The sequence below is a fragment of the Podarcis pityusensis genome (assembly GCF_964106645.2).
Source record: "Podarcis pityusensis genome assembly, chromosome: 6".
Taxonomy (NCBI): Eukaryota; Metazoa; Chordata; class Lepidosauria; order Squamata; family Lacertidae; genus Podarcis; species Podarcis pityusensis.
This window is the reverse complement of record NC_138030.1, coordinates 19,507,343-19,521,170: the sequence shown is the minus strand read 5'-3', so window position 1 is coordinate 19,521,170 and position 13,828 is coordinate 19,507,343. Positions and strand designations below refer to the sequence as shown.

The 13,828-nt window shown below is 44.9% G+C and overlaps 1 protein-coding gene across 1 annotated transcript in view; it reads right to left on the bottom strand.

Moving 5' to 3' along the window:
• The window catches only part of KCNB1 (potassium voltage-gated channel subfamily B member 1), a 194,759-nt gene that overhangs the window by 126,065 nt on the left and 54,866 nt on the right, over positions 1–13,828 (bottom strand). The gene's annotated exons all lie outside the window — the stretch shown is intronic.

Below are 13,828 nucleotides of genomic sequence, written 5' to 3'. Positions count from 1 at the left end.
TGGAACAGATTGCTAAACATCTCCTGCCCTCCCCCGCCAGAACATCACAGACCCTTCTTCTCAAAATGTGCTCTTTCTTGCTTTCCCAGAGAAGCATGAGGCCATTTCAAAGAAAAAGAGGCAGCTGGGATAAGGGTGGGCAGGAGAGGGGGTCCAAATCTGTGTTTCATTGAGTCATACCAAACTTAACTCACCCGTTCTGCCTCTCTTCATCCCACTGGGTATAAAAGTCACACACAGAGAGGGAGTTTGATGGTCCTTGACAAATGGTTCACGGACAAAATTCAAGCAGATATTTATGGACCCAGATGGTCTGTCACCCATACCAACCAGCGTTGAAAGCTTTAAAAGCCAGACAGTAGAAAAGGGCTCTGAAGGACACTGTGTTCCCCCTGCTTCCTCCTGCTGTTTTAGGTACACCAGGAAATAACTATTGCTGTGTCTAGGATGTAGCTCAGATCTTGAATATTCTCCAGATATATCCTCTGAGCATTTGATATTCAGGCTTCCATATTTGGCATTCAGTTACATTTTTTTTCAACCCCTCCTTTATTTATACATTTACAGCACAGATTTTATATGCCTGTTGTCTTTGTCCATGGAGTTTTCTTGGCAGGGATATTGGAGTGGCTTGCCAGTTCCTGCTCCTGGTGGATCACGTTTGGTCAAAACTCACCACTATGACCTGTCCATCTTGGGTGGCCCTGCATGGCATAGCTCATAGCTTCTCTGAGTTATTCAAGCCCCTTCGCCACGGCAAGGCACTGATCCATGAAGTGATCCATGAATTATGGTGTTGGAGGAAACTCTTGAGAGTCCCATGGACTGCAAGAAGATCAAACCTCTCCATTCTGAAGGAAATCAGCCCTGACTGCTCACTGGAAGGACAGATCCTGAAGCTGAGGCTCCAATACTTTGGCCACCTCATGAGAAGAGAAGACTCCCTGGAAAAGACCCTGATGTTGGGAAAGATTGAGGGCACAAGGAGAAGGGGATGACAGAGGATGAGATGGTTGGACAGTGTTCTCGAAGCTACCAGCATGAGTTTGACCAAACTGTGGGAGGCAGTGGAAGACAGGAGTGCCTGGCGTGCTCTGGTTCATGGGGTCACGAAGTGTCGGATGCAACTAAATGACTAAACAACAACAAGCACAGATTTCTGCCAATGCAGTCAAGGTGGTTCAAGCTTTTAAACAATTTCATGGGCCCAATACAAAAGTAGAGAGAAAAACAGGGAGGGAAAAAGCTAAATAAGCAAATTCAAGTGTCATGGCTGCAACATGGGATTGTTGTGGGAGGAGGAACCATTAGGAGCTGGTCATGGCCAGTCCTATGGAGGAGACCTCCTTCTCTCAAATCTCTCTCTGATGAAGCAAGATGGAACAGAGACAAGATGGAACAGGGACAATGTGACAGTTTATGGATAGTTTATTTAGTATGTGACAGGTTTTTTTGTAGGTGGTATACAACAGTGTTTATTTGACAATGTTGCCTATGTTGATTGGAGGGCTATATAGTCTGAAGGTGCATCATCATCATCATCATCATCATCATCATCATAATTTATTTATACCCTCCCCATCTGGCTGGGTTTCCATAATGCAGCAGCCTTGCATTAGCTAAATGTGTCTGGGTCTAATCCTCAATGGCTAGACAGAATATTGCCTGGGGCTGCTAGGTATGCTTCCTTGAGTTCCAATATACTGTAGAAGGAAAGTAGGTGGGATATTAATTACATGTTGGACTTCTGGTAGTAGTTGAGAGTTAACATTTTCTGGTGTTCAAAGCCACTGAATACAGTGGAATTTATTTCTGAGTATATATACATAAATTTAGTAAAACACTTAACTCTTAAAGAAAATGGAGCCTTTTGAACTGTGAGAGATAATTCACATTTGTTAGAGTCTTAACTGCAATGCACCATGGAGAATTAAATTAGCAGATGAGATTCGGGCTGCTTTGAGTTTACTGTGAGAGTGTTCTGCTCACACAGGCATTCTCAAGCACGGCTCCTTCCTGCAAGTTCTACCGAACTTTGGGTACCTCTTTGTATATATTGTTGTTATTTGATTACAGTGGTTTTATTTCATAATCCGACCTGTTATTTTTACAATAAAAGGTGACCCGGAAGCTGTACGCCGGCTCCCTTGGCCAATAAAGCGAGATGAGCGCCGCAACCCCAGAGTCGGTCATGACTAGACCTAATGGTCAGGGGTCCCTTTACCTTTACCTTATACATTTTTAAAAATCAGGGCTGGGGAACACATGGTCCTGCAGATGTTGTTGGACACCCATCATGCCCCAGCCAGCATGGCAAAAGGTCAGGGATCCAGTGCGGCCTTTGCTAAGTGAAAAGCTGCGCAGACTTCTGCAAAATCTGGTTGTTCTTAACCTAGCCATCACATCTCTCAAGGGAGAGAACAGCTGGCAAGTCATAGCCGGCTGGCCCGAGAATTGTGAACAACTTTCAAACGAGCAGGAGCACTCCACAGGCTGCAGCATTTTGTGGCAGTGCTCACTTGTTTTTGATTGCTTTTAAAACAAAATGTTGTTTTTAGCACTTGGCAGATGGAACTGCCTTCCAGAACACCAACATACACTGCCACCTTCTTCTCGTGCTTCACATCCCTCCTTGAGCCCCACCCTTCTTTCTGTGAAGGCTGCAGCACAACTCTCTGCTCTCCTACTACAAAGCCCAAATATGCTTGACTGAAATATTCCTCTGGCTTCTCCGCCATCCCTCTTCCCTCCTTCTGTTGCCTCCCTGGGTCAAATGTAAGCTCTCTGCTTAGGAACTTGTCTTCTCGTAAGTGTAAATAACCACGCACCTTGGCGGTACTACACAGCAACAACAACCAGAGAAATGGAATTTGATTTCTCTTCATCCTCTAGTTTTACTAGGATCGGTTATATTTATTCATTTGTTTTATTTAAAAGCATTTCTAAACTGTTTCATATTTTAAAATCTCTAAAATAGCATCAGAACAATTCAGCCCTCCCAAACCAAATTACCCAAAGCCAACACCCTGGCTACACTTAAAAAAATAATAATAATTGGTCACTGCGCCTTTGTGAGCAACCTTCCTGGGCAGGTGGAAGCAAGCGTTCCTGCCATACATGTGCAAAGGAACAGCCTTTGCTGTAAAAATGCAAGCAATAGCCCTTGCTGTACAAACCCAGTTTAAGATCTGATCTGATTGAACAGAATGGCATCCGGCAGATGAAAGAATTATAAAATATGTATTTTGTCTGACCTGTGCAGAAGAGGATCTCTCTTGAAGCTGCCTGCTTCAAGGTTTCTTACAAAACCAAGAATGACAACTGGGGACATGAAAACATACCTGTCAGTTAACAAACAGCATGCCAGTTGTGATCCAGAATAATTGCATTTCTGTTATGTCATTTAATGACTTGCATTCATTAGTATACAGCATATGCCGCTAACAATTAACTGTAGCAAGAGTACATCTGTAGGAAGAAACACGGGGAGGGGGAAAGTGGGATTAATCGGGCAATACACGCGGTTGACTTTTAGCAAATCAAAGCCGCTGTGGTGGCAGGGGGTGGAATGACCAGGTCAGTGTGCATTATGTGGTGTTGTTGTTGTTGCTGTTGGAATTCTAAACCAGAATTAACTGTTTTATATACATTCTGTAAATTATATTAATTTACACATGTCTCTAATTTGCACCACTGATCCTGCCTTTGAGCTACAGACTTCCAATGCATTTTTATTTAGGCCAGATGAGAATCACAGGAAGGAAAGAAAGGACACTGTGATAAAGGTGGCCAGCCAAGGAACATGGGAGAGTCTCAAAAATGGTAACGAAGTCCTACCCTGTGGAACACTGGAAACTTCCTTTTAAAGCCTTCATCAGACACCTATGTATTTCCAGGCATTTCTTCACCAACTATGTTAGGAGCTTGCATGCCAGTAAAACAAAACACGAAAGAAAAGACTTGGGGTCGGGATTTTGACTTCTGCACAAGCGGCCATGTTGCATGCTTGCTTGGTGAGACTCTGGAAAATACATAATAATAATAATAATAATAATAATAATAATAATAATTTTTTTTATTTATATCCCGCCCTCCCCAGCCGAAGCCGGGCTCAGGGCGGCTAACAACAATAAAACAGTACAAAAGTACAGCACAAACAATACTCTAAAATCATTCATTATAAAATTAATTAATTCAAGCCACTGGCAACCATTGGGCCAGAGCTCCGCGAAGATTGCCGAGGGAGGGAGTCAGGCTGTGCCCTGGCCAAAGGCCTGGTGGAACAGCTCTGTCTTGCAGGCCCTGCGGAAAGATGTCAAGTCCCGCAGGGCCCTGGTCTCTTGTGACAGAGTGTTCCACCAGATCGGAGCCACGGCCGAAAAAGCCCTGGCTCTAGTTGAGGCCAGCCTAACTTCTCTGTGGCCTGGGACCTTCAAGATGTTTTTATTTGAAGACCGTAAGTTTCTCTGTGGGGCATACCAGGAGAGGCGGTCCCGTAGGTACGAGGGTCCTAGGCCGTATAGGGCTTTAAAGGTTAAAACCAGCACCTTAAACCTGATCCTGTACTCCACTGGGAGCCAGTGCAGCTGGTATAGCACCGGGTGAATGTGATCTTGCAGCAAAGACCCCATAAGGAGTCTCGCTGCAGCATTCTGCACCCGCTGGAGTTTCTGGGTCAGTCTCAAGGGCAGCCCCACGTAGAGCGAGTTACAATAATCCAGTCTGGAGGTGACCGTCGCGTGGATCACAGTGGCTAGGTCAGGGCAAGAGAGGTAAGGAGCCAACTGCTTAGCTTGGTGGAGATGGAAGAATGCCGCCTTTGTTGTAGCTGCAATCTGCGCCTCCATGGAAAGGGAGGTGTTGAAGATTACACCCAAACTCTTAACGGACGGTGCTGGCACTAATTGTGCCCCCGCAAGAGATGGGAGTTGCCCCCCCATCCCATATCATCCCGTCCCAGCCACAGGACCTCTGTCTTTGAAGGATTTAGCTTCAACCGGCTCCCACGTAACCATCCAGCCACAGCTTCCAAACATCTGGTCAGTGTGTCTGGGGCCGAGTCAGGCTGGCCATCCATCAACAGACAGAGTTGGGTGTCATCAGCATACTGATGGCAACCCAGCCCAAAACTCTGGACAAGCTGGGTAAGGGGGCGCATAAAGATGTTGAAAAGCATCGGGGAGAGTATCGCACCCTGGGGTACTCCACACACCAAGGAGTGGCGCGATGACAATTCCCCCCCAAGCACCACCCTCTGTCCCCGACCAGAGAGAAACGAGCGCAGCCATTGAAGGACTGTGCCCTGGATCCCCACGTCGGCAAGGCGGTGGTCCAGAAGTTCGTGATCGACCATGTCGAAAGCTGCTGACAGATCTAGAAGAATGAGCAGCCCCGACCCACCTCGATTCAGCTGTCCACGAAGATCATCTGTTAGGGCAACCAGAGCCGTCTCGGTCCCATGACCAGCGCGGAAGCCGGGCTGGAATGGATCCAGAGCCGATGTTTCATCCAGAAACCCACCAAGCTGTTCAGCAACCGCTCTCTCAATCACCTTACCCAGGAACGGAAGATTCGAAACCGATAGATCTAAAGGATCTAATGATGTTTTCTTTAAGAGCGGGCGCACCACTGCCTCCTTCAGTTCCCCTGGGAATGTCCCCGTGTCAAGGGACAAATTGATGATATCCCCCAGGAGGGCCTGCACCTCGTCTGGACACGCTCTAATCAGCCAAGATGGGCACGGGTCGAGAGGACAGGTGGTGGGCTTTCCAGCTCGGAGGAGTCTGTCCACATCAGCTGGGGATATCCGGTTGAAGTGGTCCAATACTGGACCCGAGGACAGTCGAGGGGCCTCCAGTTCCTTTATTGTATCCAAATTGGCAGGGAGGTCATGGCAGAGCAACAAGACCTTCTCCGCAAAAAAGCTCGCAAATGCCAATAATAATACTAATAATACTAATAATACTAATAATATTGGTGCTAATAATATTGGTGCTAATAATACCAAGGTTGCAGGTTCAATCCCCATATGGGACAGCTGCATATTCCTGCATTGCAGGGGGTTGGACTAGATGATCCTCAGGATCCCCTCCTGAGATCCAGTGCCGAGGGCCTTCTGGCGGTTCCCTCACTGCAAGAAGCCAAGTTACAGGGAACCAGGCAGAGGGCCTTCTCAGTAGTGGCACCCGCCTTGTGGAATGCCCTCCCATCAGATGTCAAAGAGAAAAACAACTACCAGACTTTTAGAAGACATCTGAAGGCAGCCCTGTTTAGGGAAGCTTTTAATGTTTAATAGATTATTGTATTTTAATATTCTGTTGGGAGCCACCCAGAGTGGCTGGGGAAACCCAGCCAGATGGGCGGGGTATAAATAATAAATTATTATTACAATTATTATTATAAGATTCTCTAAATCTTTTTTTCTGCAGCTTGTAAGGCAACAGAAGCCAGAACATTCACTGCAACCTTGCTTTTCGTTATTGGTGGCATGAAGCACATCCTTTTGCGATGCTTCTGAAAGACAGTGCAGGAGACAGCTTAAGCTTACCTGCAGGGAAAAAAAGAAAAGGTTTTCTATATGTGTTGCTTTAATAAATGATGAGAAAGTAAAAGTGCTCCAGTGACCCCCTGGTAATTCATTGCTGCTGCCTCATGCTGGATGCTTTCTCTTTCAGCTCTAATCTCTGCTGACTGCTAGATGTCATGTGAGCTGACAAATTGTCTTAAATCATCCAAAGCAAATTGCACGTGGAATGCACGCTGCCTATTTAATAAACAATTCCTTAATAACTTAGTACCACTTAGGATGTCTGAAGCTTCCCTTGGTAGAAGTCTGGAGGGAAGCAAAATGGAGATCTATTCAAAGCCCCTCCTCACATGAACGGTCTGCTAGGAGTTCCCCTGTTGCAATGAATCCTGTTAAGGGCTAGCCATTTACATGGTGATATGCGTTTGCTGACTGATTACTGGGAGAAAGCCTATTGCTGTAGCCCTATGCATATGTAGGGTGACCACTAACACACTGCCCAAGACAAAAGAGAAAAAGAGGATCCAAATTTGCGTATATTTTGCGTACGCTAATTCAGATGCATATGTGCACAACTGGAAATAATCACTGTGATTAAATAGAAATATAACACCTCTTGCCATAGAGGGGAAGACTGTAGCCAGCTGTCCTGTATGCCTGCACAGCCTGCTGGCCAACGGATAAATGCTGACCTTTAAAGCCCTAAACGGCCTCAGTCCAGTATATCTGAAGGAACGTCTCCACCTCTATCGTTCTGCCCGAACACTGAGGTCCAGCGCCGAGGACCTTCTGGCGGTTCCCTCACTGTGAGAAGCTAAGTTACAGGGAACTAGGCAGAGGGCCTTCTCAGTAGAATAAAAATATCTGAATAAAATAAAAAAATCTGAAAACAAAGATAGCAAAATGGTAGATCCCAGGGACTGCCTGTGTATCCCTGGGTAAAAATGGATAGGCAGAGTCTGATTGTGGTTTAGCATCCCTGAAGTCAGGAGAAGAGTCCAAAACAGGGGATGAGAGGGCAAGTACGTTCTGGGATCTGAAGGATATTAAATTTTTTAAAAAGAGGTATTTTGTATTCTCAATTTTTCTTGCTTTAATTATCTCTAGTCACAGCTCCTCGCTCCGAGACCAGGAATCAGCTGCCATGGAAACCTTGCAAATGCCCCGTTCTTGCAGTTATTTCCTAAAACACAGTGGAAGAAGATCATCTCCTGGCAGTTTTGTAAGAAATATGACTTTGTCATTACCCCTCTCCTCAGTCACTGTGGAATTCTTTTGTGCGGCTGTGTGTCTGTGTATGCGGCTGCAATACTAAGATAAAAAGCTTAGAAACAGGAGAGCGTTTAACCACATATGGTCATGGACTTGTCTGAGCACCCAGATGTTCTGCTGAAATCCCTTAGCAAGAATTTCCCTAAACCTTGAGTTGATGAGAACTGGTTTCTCCTCATATCCTTGTTTCGGACACAGGCCAAGGTTTTTGCAAAATCAGAAGATGGAGAGCTCAGCCCATATTGCTGCTGGATCTGCAAAGTCACCAATCACTCCCAACACTTGACTCACAAGATTGCGTCTGTATGTGTGCTTGTACCATATAGAAGTACACACAAGCATGGACACACATGCTTATTCTCTTGCAGTTCCCGATAACTTAAATGCCATTCCATCTGACATCAGACTCTCACTCTGCTGTCACATTCAAGCTCCTATCTTGGGGTCACCAACATGGTGCCCATGGGTGTCAGTGTGCCTGCCAGAACCTCCTATGGCACCAGTGATAGGTCTCCATAAATATCCCCTCAAAATCTGCAATCGTGATGGACTGTTTGCGCAGGCTCGTACACTGAAGAGTGTAAGAAGGACCCTACTGGATAAGGCCAAAGGACCAACTAGCTAAGCAGCTGTCCACAGGAAGCCCAAAAGTGTAACTTGAGCCATGATGGCATGCTCCCACGGCTGCCATTTTGTGACTGGCACCCACAATCCTTTCTCAAAATTCCAATGTACCCACCGGGCCAAAAGAGTTGGCGACTCTTGAAATATCTGTTAATATGGTCTTATGTAAATGTTTATGTGCTGCCCAGTCCAGAAACTACATGTTGATGGGCAATTTCATGGCACCTGCTCTCCCATCTGACAGTTCTTTGTTGTAGGACTAAAAGGCCTTGAAACAGAGGAGTCCTTCAGAAAGAGAGGTCTGTCCCCTCACAGCACTAAAAAATAGAGAACTGACCTCTGTAGAGTAGGGCACATGATCACACTTAGCCTTGACCTTGCTAGGTGTCCTTAGGGCAGCTGTTGTCTCTCACGTACTGCTCTCCAGCTGTTATATGGGGATAATGATTAGGTTTGCAACTTCAACAGTCCTATACATCAGGTGTGAGGGACCTTTGGCCCTCCAGATGTTGCTGGACTACAACTTCTACCAGCCCCACCAAGCATGTTCAATAGCCAGGGATGATGGGAGTTATAGTTCAACAACACCTGGAGGGCCAAAGGTTCTTCACACCAGTTATATATGCTTGCTCAGAAGTAACTCCTCTTGAGTTATGAGAGGCTCATTCCCAGGTATGTGGGTATAGGGTTGAATAAAAAGGTGTCATTGAGGAAAAGGGAAAGAGATATGTTTTTTTATAATGCTACTACTGTTGATTTAAACAAATATATATACTTAAATGCTTATAAAAACTGCAGATGACAAGCTCCATTTTGGAAGAGGCATTCTTCCTCCTTCATCACACATAGAACAAAGTGCTTCTTCTAAAATATGCCTCCTACGATACTTCTGCACATCATCTTTTTAAAAAATGAAGTTTACTTTTTGCTTCAAACAAAAATAGCTTGTATACAAATGTTAATTCAGCCAATATATCAATCAATATGATCGGCTGGCTGGAATTTCTTTAACTGTATGAGGAATAAATCATACGAAATTCTGTGAGCTCTAAAGAAAGTATTGGTAATTGGAAATTTCAGTTTGTGGCCAAATATACAAATGGGTCCAGATTTTTGAAAGAACAGAAAGCTTATTTCAGTGTGATAACGATGCCTGCGAAACTTATTTTCAAAAGACTAGAACATCAAGGTGCATCCTTGCATTGTCTAATCTGCAGTTCTGTGCCAGGCATGTGGTGACCAAATTTTGAGAAGTATCATTCATCGATAATTGTTGTAAGGACTTTTTCATGGCAGCAATTCACGAATTCTGTGTACATCCTCCCCATGCACTTCATCATTCTCTTGTTGTGCTTGGCTAATTTGCCTTTAATCATATCAAATTATCCACCATTCATCTGAGATGCTGTTTATAAGTTCTAATTGCCCAACTCCAACTATTTTTGGTTTCTACAGTGTCCTTTGGCTGTCAATCACAGCCTATCCCTTGTTGTAAAATAACAGCACTTAATTCATCAATAGAAGCGAAAAGACCTTGCATGTGATTAGCATCTAATTACTGCAAAGATTGGGGGGCGGAGGGATATATCTGCAAACAACTAGGGCTACAATCATGTCTTGTCATGTACATCCCGGCAGGTTCACACAAACCTGGCTCATCATTCGGAACGACAGGTGGAGATTCCTGCTGGATCAGCCCAAAGGCCCATTTAGTTCAGGATCCTGTTCTCACAGTGGCCATGCAGATGCAACAGCATCTTGTGAATCTCAGCAACTGGTATTCAGAGGCATACTGCTCCTGACACATTCAGCTCACGCAGAAGTGTGGGAATATGTCTCTTCTACAATAGTAACAAGCTATCGTACAAACGTACAAAGCATCTTAAAAAGTTAGAGACATCGCCTTGCCAACAAAGGTCCGTATAGTCAAACCTATGGTTTTCCCAGTAGTGATGTATGGAAGTGAGAGCTGGACCATAAAGAAGGCTGATCGCCGAATAATTGATGCTTTTGAATTATGGTGCTGGAGGAGAGTCTTGAGAGTCCCATGGACTGCAAGAAGATCAAACCTCTCCATTCTGAAGGAAATCAGCCCTGAGTGCTCACTGGAAGGACAGAACCTAAAGCTGAGGCTCCAATACTTTGGCCACCTCATGAGAAGAGAAGATTCCCTGGAAAAGACCCTGATGTTGGGAAAGATGGAGGGCACAAGGAGAAGGGGACGACAGAGGACAAGATGGTTGGACAGTGTTCTCGAAGCTACCAGCACGAGTTTGACCAAACTGAGGGAGGCCGTGGAAGACAGGAGTGCCTGGCGTGCTCTGGTCCATGGGGTCACGAAGAGTCGGACACGACTAAACAACTAAACAACAACAAATCGTACAAATGCGTCAAATGGCATGGGACAGTGTTTTCTATGATGCTCGAACCAACCGGCTTTGGCAAATCAACCCTCTTCAGTTTGTAACCTACAGCTGAAAAACCACAGCTAGGATTAAAGGAGCTGTGTATGTGCTTGAAGTTTTTTTCCACTTTTTTCCGCAACAGACATCCCACCAATGCTACAACATGAACCATTTTGAAACCTGACGCAGCATGCCGGAGCAATTGATTTTTGAGAAATAGAAGCCCGGGACAGACACTACTTGCACATTTCTTTGCATCTTGGGCCTGTGTATTTAGAGACATCTTGTCACAAAGCTCAAGTAAAGAGCAGTGGTGATTGCAATGAGTGAGCAGAGAACCAGGAAAGCCCCTGTTCAAATCTTGCTTCTGCTGTGCCATGTGATCAGTAAGCAGTAGGAGGGCTCTTGCTCTTTGTCTCTGACAACAGCATGTCGTGGATGCGTCCTACTTTTACTTCCTGTGAAATCTGGCTCAAAATGGGTCCAGTAACTTGCTCAGAAAGCTTGCCATATACAGTCGTACCTTGGAAGTCGAACGGAATCCGTTCTGGAAGTCCATTTGACTTCCAAAACGTTCGGAAACCAAGGCACAGCTTCTTATTGGTTGCAGGAAGCTCCTGCAGCCAATCGGAAGCCGCGGAAGCCCCATCAGGCATTTGGCTTCCAAAAATAGTTCGCAAACCGGAACAGTCACTTTCAGGTTTGTGGCGTTTGGGAGCCAAAACATTTTGAGAACTAAGCTGTTCAAAAACCAAGGTACGACTGTATACTTTTTTAAATTGCATTTTTTCTGTGCTGGGGGCGTCCCATCCCTTTTTACTGCCCACCCCTCCTCTGGAACCTCGCTTACTGGTAGGATCCAGCCAGAAGCCGCAACTTTTCCTAGCTTTTCCAGCACCAGCATGAGGGGGCCTGTGGGAGTGCTGGCCCATGGGCTTCCACCACCCAAGGCAGCTGTCTCAGTCTGCCTCATGGGCTGGCCGGCCCTGATCTGCATTCCCTAAGGGACACAGTTTCTTGTTTCCAAAAGTCCTGGAATCTAAAAGCTTTCGCGGTGGAGTGAGAGAGTTGAGAGCTAACTAACCTGCGGCGACCTGCAATTTTTTCAACTCAGCAAAGTCAAAAGTTTTTTCATCTTCTCCTTCAGCCCCTGCCTCTGATGCTTATCAAAGGAAGCGTGCTGTGTCTCCTGCCAGTGCAAGGAGAGACAAGTAGTAGTGCAAGAAAGTATGAAGAAAAACAGAACACTTTTGCTAAAAGATTACAGTGTCGGGGAATGTTAGGAGGCTCAGACCTCCCTCCCAGTGAAGACTAAACCTTTGGAGACATTTAGAAGGTTCCTATAAAAAGGAGACAGAATAAAATAAACTCAAGCTGAATGAACCACAGACTGCAATTTTCTTGGCGTTAAAAGCACCATTTTAGGCTCCAGTGCTAAGTACGTGAGCTGAATGGGCTGCTGTAACTAACTGAACAAATGACAAGGGGAGCAATCCATGATGAGAAATGGCAGCAATATGGACCTTACTAGTGTGGTCCTCTACCATTACACCCCACAGTCTGTCAACAACACTTGGATTTGAAGTCTCATCAAAAGTGACAACTATCGCCCTTAGTTTTATCCAGGTTTGGGGCAAGTACTCTTTGGTGAGAGAACCCCAGCAAGAATTTAAAAATCACAAAATATGTAGCAAAGTAAAATGCGGAAACATAGGCTGTTAGACATTTTAAAAATGCTCTTGTGACTTCCAAAACTTGACTCTTCCATTAGCAAAGAAAAAGACTACATGTTTGGTAAGTTTAAAATGGTTTACTTACAAACTTTCCCAAGGTCAGATTCATGTGCTTTTCCATATTGCATTCAGAAAAGGTTGCATGGGCAGTAAAACGACTTAGTTACAGGGGTGAAAATTTCTATTGGTATAGGAACTCAAGAAAGGCTTGTTAGAGCCATGTAGTCTGAGCTGGGAGCAACCAGCTCAGACCTTTTTACAGGCTGAGCTTCTTAGGTAGACTGAGAGAGGAACAATAGGCTTGATGACCTTCCTCCCAAGGTGAGGACAAGTGACCTAGCTAAGCCTAGCAGGGCAGCTTACTTCATGGCATTAACCCCTTCATGCATTAATTAGACTTAAGCATGTTGGTTATATGAGGCTGGTATCCCACAGACCCAAGGTTGAGAAAGGCTGCCTTAAAGACGAACAAATGTATTGTGCCACAAATGTTTGTGGGCCAAATACTTGTCTTTTTCAACCCACTTGCGGAGCATTATCGGAGGAAAATGGAAAGGAAAATGAGAAATGACAAGTATTGAGAAGAGGAGACTGGAAACATCATTCTTAATATGGAAGCAGAACAAATATTCGAGGATTGGACTCCTGCCAATCAAGAAGCATGGGTACCCCCCACAAAAAATTATAATTTGGAAACAATTGGATTATATGATATGTATTGTTATAATTTGGACTAATTGATTTGATGTGTTTAATTTGGAAATATGAAACTTAATAAAAATTATTTTAAAAAAAAATGTTTGTGGGCCAGAGTCCAACTTGTCAGATGCATGAACTGGGTGAGTTGGTTGGCATGTGGAAAGAGAGAGGAGGTGGTGGGAGAGGGAGGGGGACAGTGGAAACGTTTTTTACAAAGTGTGGGCAGAAGTCTAACAGGCTTTTTGACAGGAGTGCCACAGCACTCTCTGTCTTAATGTTTGCATTTCATATATATTTTCTTTTTCGAAAGAAAGAAAAAATACTCTGCTATATGCCCCCCCCCCCGGTCTGCCATTCCCTTAGTGCTTTGAAACACCAACTGATCGTTTATGCTGACAGGTCTTAACTGGGTTTTCACATGCAGTTTGATGTGGGTGGCAGCGGGGTGCTTCTGAAGGCCTGAAAAGTGTTATGTCTATAAAGATGGCACTTCTGTCAGCAGCCCTCGTGACGAAAAGCATAAGCTTCTTCACCAGCAGATATTTTGCAATAAGCAGTAGGGGGGAAGG